Raw genomic sequence first — 6,630 nt, 5'->3', positions numbered from 1 at the left:
TTACACGACAGAACAGTCAAGTTTACAAATCGTAAAGGAACCCACTGCTCCTTCACAGCACTCAAGATGACCTTTGACCAGTTGCAAGCCGACCCAGCATTTCGACCCAAGATTACAAGACTACTCATCGTTTCCTCCCAACAACTGCACAACATAAGGAATGCCTCCAACACTGAAGAAATGATGTAACTCCTGACTCACACTTTAACGACACCTTAGCAATCAAGAAGCTAGCCTCCCTTGACCACGCCTCCAGCTTCTGCCAGCCGCCAGTCAACATCAAGAATGCAAGATGCAGATAGCTTGCCAGCCGGACGACTGAGTGTTCTATTGTTTTTGTGTTCCTGTTTTCCTCTGCTTCTAAGGCTTAGCTGTTGGGTCTAGTCCTGGCTCTTCTCTCTTCGACTCAAGACATTCCTCTCACCGTCTATTCTTCGCACTGTCCCCACTTGCCCCTCGCCCCTCGTGGGTCCTTACCTGTGAGTCCTGATCTGATCTGATCTGATCTTGAGCACTCAGTCACCTCCTGGACACTGCAAGGGAAGGTATTACACTTCGTTCTCATAGGTAACTCTGCTTAAGGTAAATCTTTCCTGGCTTTCTGGTTAAGTTTAGTCTTTATGATGCATTATGTAGGTTATGATCGTGTACAGGTTGTGTTTAATGATTAGTTTTGTGGGATGTTTGAATGTCTGTGTTGACTACTGTGTTGTTCACTGTTATGGTGACTGTAGTGTCTTGTGGTAACTGTTTATGGTGACTCCAGGTATACCTATGGTGACTATAGTGACTGACTAGTGACTGTTATGGTGATTATAGTGACTTATGGTGACTATTGGGACTGTTTCTATAACTATAGTGACTTTGGCTGACTAGTGACTGTTTATGGTGACCATAGTGACATTGTTGATCTCCTGTGATCCAAGGAACTGGAGCTACCCTTCCCTTTCCTTCTATCAGATCTGATCACCTCAAATTCACCAGTGTTACCCCTACAGTTTTAACGCTTTCCTCATGACTGCGAACTTTAACTTAAATGCAGAAGTTCAAACATTGGCTGATGATGTTTTATTTGTCAGGAAACAGGAAAAAAAGTTTCCTGACGCGGGTCTTAGTTGTATGATGACTAGCAGCTAGAGCTTTTGGTCATCTGACCGAGGCCTTCCACTGGCTTAAAATAATTAATGACCAATAATTACATTGCTGTTAGTAATGATATATATTATGTAAATGTATGTATATCAACATTTATGTATATATTCGTAAATATATTTTGTGGTATATATATTTTTTCGTTTTATTTTTTTAATTTTCATTTTTAAATTTTACTGTCCCATTTAACTTGACATTTATTTATGGGAACACGGAAAAAAATACATTGGAAGAAGACAGCTGTTCTCCTGTTTCCTTTTTCAATGTACTTTTTCTGTTTTTTCATTTATCGTGATGTTTTGAAGGGAAGGAATGGGGGGAGGGATGGGCTTTATCAGTGCAATGTTTCGCTCACCAGAAGCTTTATCAATTGATTGTATTTAAAACTCCGGGTGCACGATACGTGTCCAAATTACAAAAGCATTTCTTTAATTTATGTACGAGAGGTGTGCCTAGATCTTGGTGATAGGCTCTAGATCCAAGGAATTTGACCTGTTCTCCCCTTGGATCGATCTGATTGCCTTCCATATCCCTGAGACCCTGAATGATCCCTAGGGGTTTATTGCTTCCCTTTGATAATTAAATATTGATTAATTTTGTGTGTAATACGGACAACTTGATGAGTAAGATGTCTTTAATAGTGTCTAAGCAGGCCTCTTCAGTCCAATAATTTTGAGATGATCAGTCCCTCAGCTTTGATAGGTAGCTATTCCTTCGGGTTAAGGTAGTGGACCCCCTCATCCCTATCAAAGCTGAGGAACTGATCGCCTCTCAAAATACCCTCGCCACCTGTCTACTTTTCGACAACAGAGATGTGCAAACGTCGCACATGTCTTAATTACATAAAGTTTGCTTACTTGTTTAACGTGTTGAACTAAATTCCAGGTCGTGAAGATGGTGTCAAGAGTATTTCTGGTACTGGTGGTGCTTCAGGTGCTGTATATCAGCGTTCAGGCTCGTAAGTTCTAATGCTGAGTTCTTAGTTTTTAAACAACAGCATGATTGAAATGGGTAATGTAGATAAATCAGAGAACCGACAGGATGATGAATTACACTTGTGCAGCACTGTTGACAGGTGAGGTGAAGCAGTTGTAGGCGGTGACACCTTGGACAAATCCACAGGCGGAAGTTGGTCTACAATATATAAGCTAATCCACACACATACTGTACTCTAGAATGATAACTGGTCACATCTTCAGGCTCAGGGACTGACTACCTTGTACTGCTGATCCTCAACCATTCTTCTCTGTATTGGACTGAGGAGCACTGGTTGGTGAAACGTTTCCACAATAAACGTAAGTGTTGCACAAGTGTCTTTCATGAAAAGGGTAAAGTTGTGGGTACTTAAAATGTGTTCCCCAAGATACAGGATCACCAGGTAACACCTATTGTTGCATCTTGATTCATTTTATTGAACTACCATTGTTTACAAAAGAAAATATTATGGTATGCAGTCGGTTTTTTTTTTTTCAAAAATTTTCAAATACGCCCTTGTAGTGTCCCTTATACTGGTATTCTATAAAATTTGGCTCTGGTCTATGAAGATGTCACTTTCCCCCCTACACAGGACAAACGTCTCCCTGGCAAGTCTTAAGTTTATTCAGGTATACACAACTAGTTACATAGATTATCATACATAGCAGCGTATGTGTAAAAACCTAAGATAACCCAAAAAAGTCAGTGACTTATTTCTATTGGGGTTCCAGTTAGGAGTCGACATATGACTAAATATTCTTTACCTCACCGGAGGTAGGTTCCAAACCCCATTATAAATAAAGACTAGACTTAGTAGGGCCCAATTTACACCAGGGCAATTGTCCAGGGGGCTCTCCAAACACAGACATCACTTAAAAAAATGTCAAACGTATTACCTAAACAGTATATCTGAACAATGATGCATCTACGTCTTTTAATGGCTACCACTGAGCATTTTAAATATACCCAGGAAGAACTAATTTGAAAGGCATAATCTAAGTATTTGCCACTCGAGCAACTTTGCTTTCGCTTCAACCTGTATCTTTTATCATGGGCATGTGTTATGAAAGATAATTGTTAAATTGTTTAAAATAAATCTTTTGCTTAACCTAGTAGTTAGTTCATTTTCCTAATTTTCAAAACAGCCTATCGGACAGATAGGCTCCCATACGTTATCTGGGCCACGATTATTTGTTTGAAGTGCGAAATGCTGCTGTTACATTTAGTAGCAGTAATACTAATTAAGGGGGGAGTACCAACAAACTGGGTTTGCCTAAGAGCCGGTGTCTCCACATGACTAAATCCAACTCCATCTAGTAATATCCTCCTGTTACCCGCTTGTTCTTTACCAGGCTTCCGTCTCTGTGACATTCCTGTACTTGATACACGTAGATATGTCCTCTAAGGAGGTGCCTTTGATGCCTGTGATAGGCTCTTGAACGAAGGAATTGTTCTTTTCTACTTGGATTGAACCTAATTAACTCCCAAGCCTTGTACTATCCCCCCCCCAAAGTTTGTTCTTCCTATGTAATAGCTATGCCCTTGAGAAGTAGAGGGAGCCTAGTGGGCCCTACAATGTTACAATCTCCCCGGCAGGAAATGGGGTGTTTGGCCCTCCAGGAAGTCATTTCGATGGAGCGTCAAGCGCTCACGTTTTTTCCCATATGATCATAGGGGAGCGCTTAGCCCGTAGGGATTATACAGCCCCTGTAAGGGAGGGTGGGGGGAGGAAGGTATTCAGTCTCAGTTCAGGGACCTGGAGCACCGAACCAATTCCCTAGATAGAGCCTCTCACCAGCTTCAAGGAACCTTCCTTAAGGGGTCTCGCCCCCCCTAGTCACCTGTTAACCGGTATTTCTGCACCCCTGTGTAGCTTGGGGAGTGTGGAACACATTTTAAGTGCCAACAACTTTACCCTTTTCAGTCAGGCGACGGTTTACGAGAAGAACGGTGGCAGTCAGTCCCTCAGCCTGTAGGAATCTATGACAGTCGTCGGACATTAACACTTCAATGGAATTTTTTGGCTGATTTTATGCTTTGTGATGGCATTTGTACTCACCTATTTGTGGTTGCAGGGGTCGATTCACAGCTCCTGGCCCCGCCTCTTCGCTGATTGCTATTTGTGTAATGTTTTATTTATGCTAGTAGTTCTTAAGGTTTACCTTTGATGTTCTTGTATTTATTTCCCCCCTCAAGGAAGGTTCCTTGATGTTGGTGAGAGGCTCTTGATTTAGGGAATTGGATCTGTGCTCCAGTTCCCCGAATTAAGCCTGAATGCCTTCCACATCCTCCCCTAGGCGCTGTATAATCCTCCGGGTTTAGCGCTTCCCCCTTGATTTTAATAATAATAATAATAATAATGTATTTATTTCCAGTAGTGCTAAATGATCCACAGTGACTGGAACAATACACAAATAACCCGCTCTTAAGAGACAAACTTACGACGTTTCGGTCAGACGTTGATCATTAACTAGTGACTAGTTAATGGTCCAAATCAGACCGAACAGTCGCCATGTGTTTCTCGTGTGCTTGTTATTTGTATACTACCATCAAAGGCTCGTATTAAAATCTCGAAGCTACCTATAAACCTGCCAAGGTTGATACCAGTGTTTGTCTTTGTGGGTTTTGTTTTATTAATGTATTTGTCTTGACAGGTAACCCACAACAGTGTCCTCAGGTTTGCCCCCTCAACTACCAGCCTGTTTGCGACAGCACTGGCAAGATGTATGGTAACCAGTGTCTGCTGGACGTAGCTATTTGTAATGACCCATCCATCCGGCCAGGTGTCTGTGGTTAGTAACTGCATGTTCTCGGTATTATGTTTCCATAAATACATTTAGGTAACTGGTAAATGGGGACGAGAAAAAAAAATTCTAGATATCACATAAGACAATTTCAGTGATTATGCTTTTGCACCATACATCTGTTTTCCTTGTGTAGAGCCTAATCATGAGTACTTTATACTCTAGTAGTACCAAGACTTTAATACAGGTATGAGGGATGGGTTTTAAACATTGAGACGAGGAGGTGGCTGGAGGCAGTGATGGGATGGGTGGTTGAGGTGGTTTGAGCAGTTAGAGGATTGAGCAGAAGAGGATGGCCAAAAACGTGTTATTCTGGGGTTTAATGAAAGGGGAGGGTCGTCCCTGATAGGTGTTTTGAGTGTTACGGGAATGAGCAGACTTGTATGAGTGTTTAAATTCAAATAAGTGGGGAAAATTGGTTTCTATGACTGACTAGTTATTACTGTAAAAAGATAGACATGTGAAGTTCATTACCACTGTAACTTGTTTAGCTATCAGAACCCTGCGGTCCAGTACCTGGACCCATTACGTACCAATGTACTACTTTTGACTATCACCCACAGGATGGGCTTGGGGTGCATAATAAAGGTATTAAACCATGACGACGTGCTACTGGAGTGTGAGCAAGGTAACATTTATTAAGGGATTCAGGAAAACCTGTTAGCTAGACTCAAGTCCTGGAGGTGGGAAGTACAGTGCCTGCACTCGGGAGGATGGGTGGAAATGTTGGTGTGCATGGTCATCTGTACTGTGATATCAACATATTCTGCCAAGATTACTTTTTAGTTCTGCGTGCAGAAAGCCCATAGTTATGTGCAATATTTCGGGTTACCCTGAGTGGGTTAATAAATATTAATCCATCCAGCCACGGAGTATAAAAATTCCAACCACACAGTAGAACGAAAAACTAATGTCAAAAACCTGGGAGTGATCATGTCGGAGGATCTCACCTTCAAGGACAATAACATTGTATCAGTCACATCTGCTAGAAAAATGACAGGATGGATAATGGGAACCTTCAAAACTACGGATGCCAAGCCCATGATGACACTCTTCAGGTCGCTTGTTCTATCTAGGCTGGAATATTGCTGCACATTAACAGCACCTTTCAAGGCAGGTGAAATTGCTGACCTAGAAAATGTACAGAACCTTCACGGCGCACATAACGGAGATAAAACACCTCAATTACTGGGAGCGCTTGAAGTTCCTGAACCTGTACTCCCTGGAATGCAGACGGGAGAGATGCATGATTATATACACCTGGAAAATCCTAGAGGGATTAGTACCAAACTTGCACACGAAAATCACTCCCTATGAAAGCAAAAGACTCTGCAGACGATGCAACATTCACCCCAGTGAAAAGTAGGGGTGTCACTAGCACGATAAGACATAACACAGTACAGTGTGAGAGGCCCAAGACTGTTTAACTGCCTCCCAGCCTATATTAGGGGGATTACCAATAGACCCCTGACTGTTTTCAAGAAGGCACTGGACAGGCACCTAAAGTCAGTACCTGACCAGCCGGGCTGTGGTTCGTACATCGGGTTGCGTGCGGCCAACAGTACATATATATATATGTACATGCATGCATTAAAATATAATGTACATGTATCCATGTACATGTATGTTTTAATGCATGCATGTATATTTGAATGCATTTTAACAGGTGTGCCAAAGCAGAAGTGTCCCAGGTGTGTCC

At 42.0% G+C, this 6,630-nt stretch overlaps 1 long non-coding RNA gene across 1 annotated transcript; it reads left to right on the top strand.

Annotated features, from left to right (window-relative positions):
• Window positions 1-375: 375 nt before the first annotated feature.
• On the top strand, window positions 376-4,960 carry LOC138851606 (uncharacterized). The gene is made up of 3 exons (XR_011391300.1): window positions 376-582; window positions 2,038-2,110; window positions 4,782-4,960. It is a non-coding gene; the product is annotated as an uncharacterized lncRNA (long non-coding RNA).
• Window positions 4,961-6,630: the final 1,670 nt, after the last annotated feature.

The sequence above is a fragment of the Cherax quadricarinatus genome, unplaced genomic scaffold, assembly GCF_038502225.1.
Source record: "Cherax quadricarinatus isolate ZL_2023a unplaced genomic scaffold, ASM3850222v1 Contig1199, whole genome shotgun sequence".
NCBI classification, from domain to species: domain Eukaryota; kingdom Metazoa; phylum Arthropoda; class Malacostraca; order Decapoda; family Parastacidae; genus Cherax; species Cherax quadricarinatus.
This window is presented reverse-complemented; position numbering and strand designations above follow the sequence as displayed.